Here is a 13,911-nt window from a genome sequence, read left to right on the forward strand (position 1 = left end):
CTACAGATGAGCCTAGAAATAATCATATTAGGTTAAGTTATTCAAAAGGGAATGACAAATATCCTATGATATCATTTATACCTGTTATCCTAAGATTGCTACAAATGGACATATTTCCACAGAAAAAGACACTCACAGACTTATAAAAGAAACTAATGGTTAACCAAAATGAAAGGTGGGAGGATGGATACATTAGGATTATGGGGCTAACATACATATACTAATGTATGTTAAATGTATATAAACATATAACATATAAACTCTATGAATTATATAATCACCAATACATATAAAATATATAATCCCGAAACACCTGCCAAATACCAAGGGAGGTCTACTCAACATTCTGTAAAAAATTACATGGTAACAGGATCCGAAGATGAACAGACATATGTATGAATCATTGAGCACATTCTGTACAGCCAGACAATCACAACACTCTAATCGAATTTACTCCGATAAGAAAGAGAAATTAAATTTAAAAAACAAACATAAGTAAGGAGACATAAACTTCTGGGGGCTTATCCCAGCACACTCCTCTCTAATTTACAACCTCGGAACACTACCTCCAGGAAGACTCTGTTGCCCTAGTAACAAGAGGTGAGAACGTAATAATGCTGCCGCCTTGTGGCTGTTTCCCACAACAGCAGCTTTAAACCCAGTGCTAATGGTTGCTTAATAGTCACAAGGACTGCAGGGCTGTAAATGACACCTGCCCTCAAAAAATGCCCTGGGGTAGGGAATAGGCAAGAAAATTCAAGTTTTCTTTGACAAGTTTTTGAAGAAGTCAATATGAAGAGGGAAGTTGTACTCACTCTTTAAAAAAAAAAAGGAAAAGAATAAAAAGCACATGCCTAAAGCTCAGTATAAGGAATTATTAGTCACATGCAAATCCAACCTCCAAAAAGGTTTCAGCTCACACCAGTCAAATGACCATCAGCAAACAGTCTACAAACTGTAAATGCTGAAGGGATTTTAGAGAACTGTGTACCTTGTAGCTGCTGGTGGGATGTAAAGTGGTAAGAGCACTAACGAAAACTGAATGGAGCTGCTTTAAAAGGTAAAAATTGAGCTACCATATGACGCGGCAGGGCACCTTTTGGGCCTGTAACCTAAGACCACCAGAATCGGAAAGACAGAGGCAGGCAAATGTGCACTGCAGCATTACTGAAATAGCCAAGACGTGGAAGCCAAAAAAAGGTCCATAAACAGATGAATGGACAAAGAAGAAGTGGTATACGGACTAAATGGAATAGTAGCCTCGGGAAAAAAAATGAAAAATGCCGTTTTCAGGACTACAGATGAGCCTAGAAATAATCATATCAGGTTAAGTAAGTCAAAAGGGAATGACAAATATCCTATGATATCATTTATACCTGTTATCCTAAGATTGCTACAAATGGACATATTTCCACAGAAAAAGACACTCACAGACTTATAAAAGAAACTAATGGTTAACCAAAATGAAAGGTGGGAGGATGGATAAATTAGGATTATGGGGCTAACATACATATACTAATGTATGTTAAATGTATATAAACATATAACATATAAACTCTATGAATTATATAATCACCAATACATATAAAATATATAATGACAAAACACCTACCAAATACCATGCGAGGTCTACTCAACATTCTGTAATAAGACACATGGTAACAGAATCCGAACATGAACAGACATATGTATGAATCATTGAGCAGATTCTGTACAGCCAGACAATCACAACACTCTAATCCAATATTCTCCGATAAGAAATAGAAATTAAATTAAAAAACAAACAGAAGTAAGGAGACATAAACTTCTGGGGGCTTGTCCCAGCACATTCCCCTCTAATTTACAACCTCGGAACACTACGTCCAGGAAGACTCTGGTGCCCTAATAACAAGAGTTGAGAACGTAATGATGCTGCCGCCTAGTGGGTGTTTCCCACAACAGCAGCTTTAAACCCAGTGCTAATGGTTGCTTAATAGTCACAAGGACTCAGGGCTGTAAATGGCATCTGCCCTCAAAAAATGCCCTGGGGTAGGGAATAGGCAAGAAAATTCAACACATGACAAATCTTTCAAGAAGTCAACATGAAGAGGGAAGTTGTACTCACACTTTAAAAAAAAAAGGAAAACAAAAAAATGGACATGCCTAAAGCTCAGTACAAGGAATTATTAGCCACATACAAATCCAACCTCCAAAAAGGTTTCAGCTCACACCAGTCAAATGACCATCAGCAAACAGTCTACAAACTAGAAATGCTGAAGGGGTTTTAGAGAACTGTGTACCTTCTAGCTGCTGGTGGGATGTAATTGGTAACAGCACTAACGAAAACTGAATGCAGCTGCTTTAAAAGGTAAAAATTGAGCTACCATATGATGCGGCAGGGCACCTTTTGGGCCTATAACCTAAGACCACCAGAATCGGAAAGACAGAGGCAGGCAAATGTGCACTGCAGCAATATTGAAATAGCCACGACATGGAAGCCAAAAGAAGGTCCATAAACAGATGAATGGACAGAGAAGAAGTGGTATATGGACAGAATGGAATATCAGTCACGAAAAAAATAAAAGAATGGCATATGCAGCACCACAGATGAGCCTAGAGATAATCACACAACGTGAAGTAAGTCAGAATGCGAAAGACAAATGTCCTATGATATCCCTTATGTTATCTGAAAATTCATAAACATGAACATATTTCCATAGAGAAAGACAATCTCAGAATGAGAAGACAACTTATGGTTAAGCCAAAGAAATGGTGTGAGGAATGGATAAATTAGGATATTGGGGTTAACACACATATACTAATACATATAAAAAATATAATCCCCAAAGACCTATGGAATACCAAGAGTGGTCTACTCAACACTCTGTAATAACCGACATGGAAAAGGACCCAAAGATCAATAGATATATGTATATGTGTAAATGAACAAGATTCTGTACACCTAGAACAAAAGACATTTTTCAATCAAATTTGCTCTGATAAAAACTACAACTTAAAGACACAAACAAGAATTAAGGAGGCTAAAACTTATCGGGGTTTGTCCTGGCACATTCCACTCTAATCTGCAACCTCAAAGCACAACTTGCAGCAAGGTTCTGTTTCCCTAGCAAGCAGAGTTGGCAACTTAGAAATGCTGCCACCCTAAGGCCGTTTCCTCAAAGAGCAGCTTTAAATCTACTGCTCATGGTCACTAATATTCACAAGGACGGCAGGGCTGTAAATGACTCATGCCCTCAAAAAATGTCCTGGGGTAGGGAATGGCCATAAAAATCCAAACGCGGTAAATTTTTCAAGAAGGCAATTTGAAGTTGTAAGTTTAGCTCAATCTTAAAAAAAATGAAAAGGACACTGAGAAATGCAAAACATCAGGAATTATTAGACGCATGCAAATCCAATCTACACAAAGGTATCACCTAACACCAGTCACAATGACCATCAGCAAAAAGTCAACAAACAATAGATGTTGAAGAAGTTGTGGAGAATAGTGTAACCTCTCGGTCTAAGTGGGATGTAAACTGGTAACAGCCAATAATAGGAACAGAATGGCACTGCGTTTAAAGGTAAAAATTGAGTCACCATATGATCCGGAAGGCCCACTATTGGGCCTGTCACTTGTGAAAGCCAGAATCAAAAAGACACGGGATGGAAAATCGTGTGTTGCAGCAGTATTTACAATAGCTAAGACATGGATACAAACAAAATGTCCATCATCAGATAAATGGACAAAGAAGAAGTGGTATACGTACCGAATGGAATAGTAGCCTCAGAAAAAAATGAACAGTGCCGTTTTCAGGACTACAGATGAGCCTAGAAATAATCATATTAGGTTAAGTTATTCAAAAGGGAATGACAAATATCCTATGATATCATTTATACCTGTTATCCTAAGATTGCTACAAATGGACATATTTCCACAGAAAAAGACACTCACAGACTTATAAAAGAAACTAATGGTTAACCAAAATGAAAGGTGGGAGGATGGATAAATTAGGATTATGGGGCTAACATACATATACTAATGTATGTTAAATGTATATAAACATATAACATATAAACTCTATGAATTATATAATCACCAATACATATAAAATATATAATGACTAAACACCTACCAAATACCATGCGAGGTCTACTCAACATTCTGTAATAAGACACATGGTAACAGAATCCGAACATGAAGAGACATATGTATGAATCATTGAGCAGATTCTGTACAGCCAGACAATCACAACACTCTAATCCAATATTCTCCGATAAGAAATAGAAATTAAATTAAAAAACAAACAGAAGTAAGGAGACATAAACTTCTGGGGGCTTGTCCCAGCACATTCCCCTCTAATTTACAACCTCGGAACACTACGTCCAGGAAGACTCTGGTGCCCTAATAACAAGAGTTGAGAACGTAATGATGCTGCCGCCTAGTGGGTGTTTCCCACAACAGCAGCTTTAAACCCAGTGCTAATGGTTGCTTAATAGTCACAAGGACTCAGGGCTGTAAATGGCATCTGCCCTCAAAAAATGCCCTGGGGTAGGGAATAGGCAAGAAAATTCAACACATGACAAATCTTTCAAGAAGTCAACATGAAGAGGGAAGTTGTACTCACACTTTAAAAAAAAAAGGAAAACAAAAAAATGGACATGCCTAAAGCTCAGTACAAGGAATTATTAGCCACATACAAATCCAACCTCCAAAAAGGTTTCAGCTCACACCAGTCAAATGACCATCAGCAAACAGTCTACAAACTAGAAATGCTGAAGGGGTTTTAGAGAACTGTGTACCTTCTAGCTGCTGGTGGGATGTAATTGGTAACAGCACTAACGAAAACTGAATGCAGCTGCTTTAAAAGGTAAAAATTGAGCTACCATATGATGCGGCAGGGCACCTTTTGGGCCTATAACCTAAGACCACCAGAATCGGAAAGACAGAGGCAGGCAAATGTGCACTGCAGCAATATTGAAATAGCCACGACATGGAAGCCAAAAGAAGGTCCATAAACAGATGAATGGACAGAGAAGAAGTGGTATATGGACAGAATGGAATATCAGTCACGAAAAAAATAAAAGAATGGCATATGCAGCACCACAGATGAGCCTAGAGATAATCACACAACGTGAAGTAAGTCAGAATGCGAAAGACAAATGTCCTATGATATCCCTTATGTTATCTGAAAATTCATAAACATGAACATATTTCCATAGAGAAAGACAATCTCAGAATGAGAAGACAACTTATGGTTAAGCCAAAGAAATGGTGTGAGGAATGGATAAATTAGGATATTGGGGTTAACACACATATACTAATACATATAAAAAATATAATCCCCAAAGACCTATGGAATACCAAGAGTGGTCTACTCAACACTCTGTAATAACCGACATGGAAAAGGACCCAAAGATCAATAGATATATGTATATGTGTAAATGAACAAGATTCTGTACACCTAGAACAAAAGACATTTTTCAATCAAATTTGCTCTGATAAAAACTACAACTTAAAGACACAAACAAGAATTAAGGAGGCTAAAACTTATCGGGGTTTGTCCTGGCACATTCCACTCTAATCTGCAACCTCAAAGCACAACTTGCAGCAAGGTTCTGTTTCCCTAGCAAGCAGAGTTGGCAACTTAGAAATGCTGCCACCCTAAGGCCGTTTCCTCAAAGAGCAGCTTTAAATCTACTGCTCATGGTCACTAATATTCACAAGGACGGCAGGGCTGTAAATGACTCATGCCCTCAAAAAATGTCCTGGGGTAGGGAATGGCCATAAAAATCCAAACGCGGTAAATTTTTCAAGAAGGCAATTTGAAGTTGTAAGTTTAGCTCAATCTTAAAAAAAATGAAAAGGACACTGAGAAATGCAAAACATCAGGAATTATTAGACGCATGCAAATCCAATCTACACAAAGGTATCACCTAACACCAGTCACAATGACCATCAGCAAAAAGTCAACAAACAATAGATGTTGAAGAAGTTGTGGAGAATAGTGTAACCTCTCGGTCTAAGTGGGATGTAAACTGGTAACAGCCAATAATAGGAACAGAATGGCAGTGCGTTTAAAGGTAAAAATTGAGTCACCATATGATCCGGAAGGCCCACTATTGGGCCTGTCACTTGTGAAAGCCAGAATCAAAAAGACACGGGATGGAAAATCGTGTGTTGCAGCAGTATTTACAATAGCTAAGACATGGATACAAACAAAATGTCCATCATCAGATAAATGGACAAAGAAGAAGTGGTATACGTACCGAATGGAATAGTAGCCTCAGAAAAAAATGAACAGTGCCGTTTTCAGGACTACAGATGAGCCTAGAAATAATCATATTAGGTTAAGTTATTCAAAAGGGAATGACAAATATCCTATGATATCATTTATACCTGTTATCCTAAGATTGCTACAAATGGACATATTTCCACAGAAAAAGACACTCACAGACTTATAAAACGAACGAATGGTTCGCCAAAATGAAAGGTGGGAGGATGGATAAATTAGGACTATGGGGATAACATACATATACTAATGTATGTTAAATGTATATAAACATATAACATATAAACTCTATGAATTATATAATCACCAATACATATAAAATATATAATCACGAAACACCTGCCAAATACCAAGGGAGGTCTACTCAACATTCTGTAAAAAATTACATGGTAACAGGATCCGAAGATGAACAGACATATGTATGAATCATTGAGCACATTCTGTACAGCCAGACAATCACAACACTCTAATCGAATTTACTCCGATAAGAAAGAGAAATTAAATTTAAAAAACAAACATAAGTAAGGAGACATAAACTTCTGGGGGCTTATCCCAGCACACTCCTCTCTAATTTACAACCTCGGAACACTACCTCCAGGAAGACTCTGTTGCCCTAGTAACAAGAGGTGAGAACGTAATAATGCTGCCGCCTTGTGGCTGTTTCCCACAACAGCAGCTTTAAACCCAGTGCTAATGGTTGCTTAATAGTCACAAGGACTGCAGGGCTGTAAATGACACCTGCCCTCAAAAAATGCCCTGGGGTAGGGAATAGGCAAGAAAATTCAAGTTTTCTTTGACAAGTTTTTGAAGAAGTCAATATGAAGAGGGAAGTTGTACTCACTCTTTAAAAAAAAAAAGGAAAAGAATAAAAAGCACATGCCTAAAGCTCAGTATAAGGAATTATTAGTCACATGCAAATCCAACCTCCAAAAAGGTTTCAGCTCACACCAGTCAAATGACCATCAGCAAACAGTCTACAAACTGTAAATGCTGAAGGGATTTTAGAGAACTGTGTACCTTGTAGCTGCTGGTGGGATGTAAAGTGGTAAGAGCACTAACGAAAACTGAATGGAGCTGCTTTAAAAGGTAAAAATTGAGCTACCATATGACGCGGCAGGGCACCTTTTGGGCCTGTAACCTAAGACCACCAGAATCGGAAAGACAGAGGCAGGCAAATGTGCACTGCAGCATTACTGAAATAGCCAAGACGTGGAAGCCAAAAAAAGGTCCATAAACAGATGAATGGACAAAGAAGAAGTGGTATACGGACTAAATGGAATAGTAGCCTCGGGAAAAAAAATGAAAAATGCCGTTTTCAGGACTACAGATGAGCCTAGAAATAATCATATCAGGTTAAGTAAGTCAAAAGGGAATGACAAATATCCTATGATATCATTTATACCTGTTATCCTAAGATTGCTACAAATGGACATATTTCCACAGAAAAAGACACTCACAGACTTATAAAAGAAACTAATGGTTAACCAAAATGAAAGGTGGGAGGATGGATAAATTAGGATTATGGGGCTAACATACATGTACTAATGTATGTTAAATGTATATAAACATATAACATATAAACTCTATGAATTATATAATCACCAATACATATAAAATATATAATGACAAAACACCTACCAAATACCATGCGAGGTCTACTCAACATTCTGTAATAAGACACATGGTAACAGAATCCGAACATGAACAGACATATGTATGAATCATTGAGCAGATTCTGTACAGCCAGACAATCACAACACTCTAATCCAATATTCTCCGATAAGAAATAGAAATTAAATTAAAAAACAAACAGAAGTAAGGAGACATAAACTTCTGGGGGCTTGTCCCAGCACATTCCCCTCTAATTTACAACCTCGGAACACTACGTCCAGGAAGACTCTGGTGCCCTAATAACAAGAGTTGAGAACGTAATGATGCTGCCGCCTAGTGGGTGTTTCCCACAACAGCAGCTTTAAACCCAGTGCTAATGGTTGCTTAATAGTCACAAGGACTCAGGGCTGTAAATGGCATCTGCCCTCAAAAAATGCCCTGGGGTAGGGAATAGGCAAGAAAATTCAACACATGACAAATCTTTCAAGAAGTCAACATGAAGAGGGAAGTTGTACTCACACTTTAAAAAAAAAAAGGAAAAGAACAACATGGACATGCCTAAAGCTCAGTACAAGGAATTATTAGCCACATACAAATCCAACCTCCAAAAAGGTTTCAGCTCACACCAGTCAAATGACCATCAGCAAACAGTCTACAAACTAGAAATGCTGAAGGGGTTTTAGAGAACTGTGTACCTTCTAGCTGCTGGTGGGATGTAATTGGTAACAGCACTAACGAAAACTGAATGCAGCTGCTTTAAAAGGTAAAAATTGAGCTACCATATGATGCGGCAGGGCACCTTTTGGGCCTATAACCTAAGACCACCAGAATCAGAAAGACAGAGGCAGGCAAATGTGCACTGCAGCAATATTGAAATAGCCACGACATGGAAGCCAAAAGAAGGTCCATAAACAGATGAATGGACAGAGAAGAAGTGGTATATGGACAGAATGGAATATCAGTCACGAAAAAAATAAAAGAATGGCATATGCAGCACCACAGATGAGCCTAGAGATAATCACACAACGTGAAGTAAGTCAGAATGCGAAAGACAAATGTCCTATGATGTCCCTTATGTTATCTGAAAAATTCATAAAAATGAACATATTTCCATAGAGAAAGACAATCTCAGAATGAGAAGACAACTTATGGTTAAGCCAAAGAAATGGTGTGAGGAATGGATAAATTAGGATATTGGGGTTAACACACATATACTAATACATATAAAAAATATAATCCCCAAAGACCTATGGAATACCAAGAGTGGTCTACTCAACACTCTGTAATAACCGACATGGAAAAGGACCCAAAGATCAATAGATATATGTATATGTGTAAATGAACAAGATTCTGTACACCTAGAACAAAAGACATTTTTCAATCAAATTTGCTCTGATAAAAACTACAACTTAAAGACACAAACAAGAATTAAGGAGGCTAAAACTTATCGGGGTTTGTCCTGGCACATTCCACTCTAATCTGCAACCTCAAAGCACAACTTGCAGCAAGGTTCTGTTTCCCTAGCAAGCAGAGTTGGCAACTTAGAAATGCTGCCACCCTAAGGCCGTTTCCTCAAAGAGCAGCTTTAAATCTACTGCTCATGGTCACTAATATTCACAAGGACGGCAGGGCTGTAAATGACTCATGCCCTCAAAAAATGTCCTGGGGTAGGGAATGGCCATAAAAATCCAAACGCGGTAAATTTTTCAAGAAGGCAATTTGAAGTTGTAAGTTTAGCTCAATCTTAAAAAAAATGAAAAGGACACTGAGAAATGCAAAACATCAGGAATTATTAGACGCATGCAAATCCAATCTACACAAAGGTATCACCTAACACCAGTCACAATGACCATCAGCAAAAAGTCAACAAACAATAGATGTTGAAGAAGTTGTGGAGAATAGTGTAACCTCTCGGTCTAAGTGGGATGTAAACTGGTAACAGCCAATAATAGGAACAGAATGGCAGTGCGTTTAAAGGTAAAAATTGAGTCACCATATGATCCGGAAGGCCCACTATTGGGCCTGTCACTTGTGAAAGCCAGAATCAAAAAGACACGGGATGGAAAATCGTGTATTGCAGCAGTATTTACAATAGCTAAGACATGGATACAAACAAAATGTCCATCATCAGATAAATGGACAAAGAAGAAGTGGTATACGTACCGAATGGAATAGTAGCCTCAGAAAAAAATGAACAGTGCCGTTTTCAGGACTACAGATGAGCCTAGAAATAATCATATTAGGTTAAGTTATTCAAAAGGGAATAACAAATATCCTATGATATCATTTATACATGTTATCCTAAGATTTCTACCAATGAACATATTTCCACAGAAAAAGACACTCACAGACTTATAAAACGAACGAATGGTTCGCCAAAATGAAAGGTGGGAGGATGGATAAATTAGGACTATGGGGATAACATACATATACTAATGTATGTTAAATGTATATAAACATATAACATATAAACTCTATGAATTATATAATCACCAATACATATAAAATATATAATCACGAAACACCTGCCAAATACCAAGGGAGGTCTACTCAACATTCTGTAAAAAATTACATGGTAACAGGATCCGAAGATGAACAGACATATGTATGAATCATTGAGCACATTCTGTACAGCCAGACAATCACAACACTCTAATCGAATTTACTCCGATAAGAAAGAGAAATTAAATTTAAAAAACAAACATAAGTAAGGAGACATAAACTTCTGGGGGCTTATCCCAGCACACTCCTCTCTAATTTACAACCTCGGAACACTACCTCCAGGAAGACTCTGTTGCCCTAGTAACAAGAGGTGAGAACGTAATAATGCTGCCGCCTTGTGGCTGTTTCCCACAACGGCAGCTTTAAACCCAGTGCTAATGGTTGCTTAATAGTCACAAGGACTGCAGGGCTGTAAATGACACCTGCCCTCAAAAAATGCCCTGGGGTAGGGAATAGGCAAGAAAATTCAAGTTTTCTTTGACAAGTTTTTGAAGAAGTCAATATGAAGAGGGAAGTTGTACTCACTCTTTAAAAAAAAAAAGGAAAAGAATAAAAAGCACATGCCTAAAGCTCAGTATAAGGAATTATTAGTCACATGCAAATCCAACCTCCAAAAAGGTTTCAGCTCACACCAGTCAAATGACCATCAGCAAACAGTCTACAAACTGTAAATGCTGAAGGGATTTTAGAGAACTGTGTACCTTGTAGCTGCTGGTGGGATGTAAAGTGGTAAGAGCACTAACGAAAACTGAATGGAGCTGCTTTAAAAGGTAAAAATTGAGCTACCATATGACGCGGCAGGGCACCTTTTGGGCCTGTAACCTAAGACCACCAGAATCGGAAAGACAGAGGCAGGCAAATGTGCACTGCAGCATTACTGAAATAGCCAAGACGTGGAAGCCAAAAAAAGGTCCATAAACAGATGAATGGACAAAGAAGAAGTGGTATACGGACTAAATGGAATAGTAGCCTCGGGAAAAAAAATGAAAAATGCCGTTTTCAGGACTACAGATGAGCCTAGAAATAATCATATCAGGTTAAGTAAGTCAAAAGGGAATGACAAATATCCTATGATATCATTTATACCTGTTATCCTAAGATTGCTACAAATGGACATATTTCCACAGAAAAAGACACTCACAGACTTATAAAAGAAACTAATGGTTAACCAAAATGAAAGGTGGGAGGATGGATAAATTAGGATTATGGGGCTAACATACATATACTAATGTATGTTAAATGTATATAAACATATAACATATAAACTCTATGAATTATATAATCACCAATACATATAAAATATATAATGACAAAACACCTACCAAATACCATGCGAGGTCTACTCAACATTCTGTAATAAGACACATGGTAACAGAATCCGAACATGAACAGACATATGTATGAATCATTGAGCAGATTCTGTACAGCCAGACAATCACAACACTCTAATCCAATATTCTCCGATAAGAAATAGAAATTAAATTAAAAAACAAACAGAAGTAAGGAGACATAAACTTCTGGGGGCTTGTCCCAGCACATTCCCCTCTAATTTACAACCTCGGAACACTACGTCCAGGAAGACTCTGGTGCCCTAATAACAAGAGTTGAGAACGTAATGATGCTGCCGCCTAGTGGGTGTTTCCCACAACAGCAGCTTTAAACCCAGTGCTAATGGTTGCTTAATAGTCACAAGGACTCAGGGCTGTAAATGGCATCTGCCCTCAAAAAATGCCCTGGGGTAGGGAATAGGCAAGAAAATTCAACACATGACAAATCTTTCAAGAAGTCAACATGAAGAGGGAAGTTGTACTCACACTTTAAAAAAAAAAGGAAAACAAAAAAATGGACATGCCTAAAGCTCAGTACAAGGAATTATTAGCCACATACAAATCCAACCTCCAAAAAGGTTTCAGCTCACACCAGTCAAATGACCATCAGCAAACAGTCTACAAACTAGAAATGCTGAAGGGGTTTTAGAGAACTGGGTACCTTCTAGCTGCTGGTGGGATGTAATTGGTAACAGCACTAACGAAAACTGAATGCAGCTGCTTTAAAAGGTAAAAATTGAGCTACCATATGATGCGGCAGGGCACCTTTTGGGCCTATAACCTAAGACCACCAGAATCGGAAAGACAGAGGCAGGCAAATGTGCACTGCAGCAATATTGAAATAGCCACGACATGGAAGCCAAAAGAAGGTCCATAAACAGATGAATGGACAGAGAAGAAGTGGTATATGGACAGAATGGAATATCAGTCACGAAAAAAATAAAAGAATGGCATATGCAGCACCACAGATGAGCCTAGAGATAATCACACAACGTGAAGTAAGTCAGAATGCGAAAGACAAATGTCCTATGATATCCCTTATGTTATCTGAAAATTCATAAACATGAACATATTTCCATAGAGAAAGACAATCTCAGAATGAGAAGACAACTTATGGTTAAGCCAAAGAAATGGTGTGAGGAATGGATAAATTAGGATATTGGGGTTAACACACATATACTAATACATATAAAAAATATAATCCCCAAAGACCTATGGAATACCAAGAGTGGTCTACTCAACACTCTGTAATAACCGACATGGAAAAGGACCCAAAGATCAATAGATATATGTATATGTGTAAATGAACAAGATTCTGTACACCTAGAACAAAAGACATTTTTCAATCAAATTTGCTCTGATAAAAACTACAACTTAAAGACACAAACAAGAATTAAGGAGGCTAAAACTTATCGGGGTTTGTCCTGGCACATTCCACTCTAATCTGCAACCTCAAAGCACAACTTGCAGCAAGGTTCTGTTTCCCTAGCAAGCACAGTTGGCAACTTAGAAATGCTGCCACCCTAAGGCCGTTTCCTCAAAGAGCAGCTTTAAATCTACTGCTCATGGTCACTAATATTCACAAGGACGGCAGGGCTGTAAATGACTCATGCCCTCAAAAAATGTCCTGGGGTAGGGAATGGCCATAAAAATCCAAACGCGGTAAATTTTTCAAGAAGGCAATTTGAAGTTGTAAGTTTAGCTCAATCTTAAAAAAAATGAAAAGGACACTGAGAAATGCAAAACATCAGGAATTATTAGACGCATGCAAATCCAATCTACACAAAGGTATCACCTAACACCAGTCACAATGACCATCAGCAAAAAGTCAACAAACAATAGATGTTGAAGAAGTTGTGGAGAATAGTGTAACCTCTCGGTCTAAGTGGGATGTAAACTGGTAACAGCCAATAATAGGAACAGAATGGCAGTGCGTTTAAAGGTAAAAATTGAGTCACCATATGATCCGGAAGGCCCACTATTGGGCCTGTCACTTGTGAAAGCCAGAATCAAAAAGACACGGGATGGAAAATCGTGTATTGCAGCAGTATTTACAATAGCTAAGACATGGATACAAACAAAATGTCCATCATCAGATAAATGGACAAAGAAGAAGTGGTATACGTACCGAATGGAATAGTAGCCTCAGAAAAAAATGAACAGTGCCGTTTTCAGGACTACAGATGAGCCTAGAAATAATC

Source organism: Eubalaena glacialis, chromosome 2, assembly GCF_028564815.1.
Source record: "Eubalaena glacialis isolate mEubGla1 chromosome 2, mEubGla1.1.hap2.+ XY, whole genome shotgun sequence".
In the NCBI taxonomy this organism is placed as follows: Eukaryota; Metazoa; Chordata; class Mammalia; order Artiodactyla; family Balaenidae; genus Eubalaena; species Eubalaena glacialis.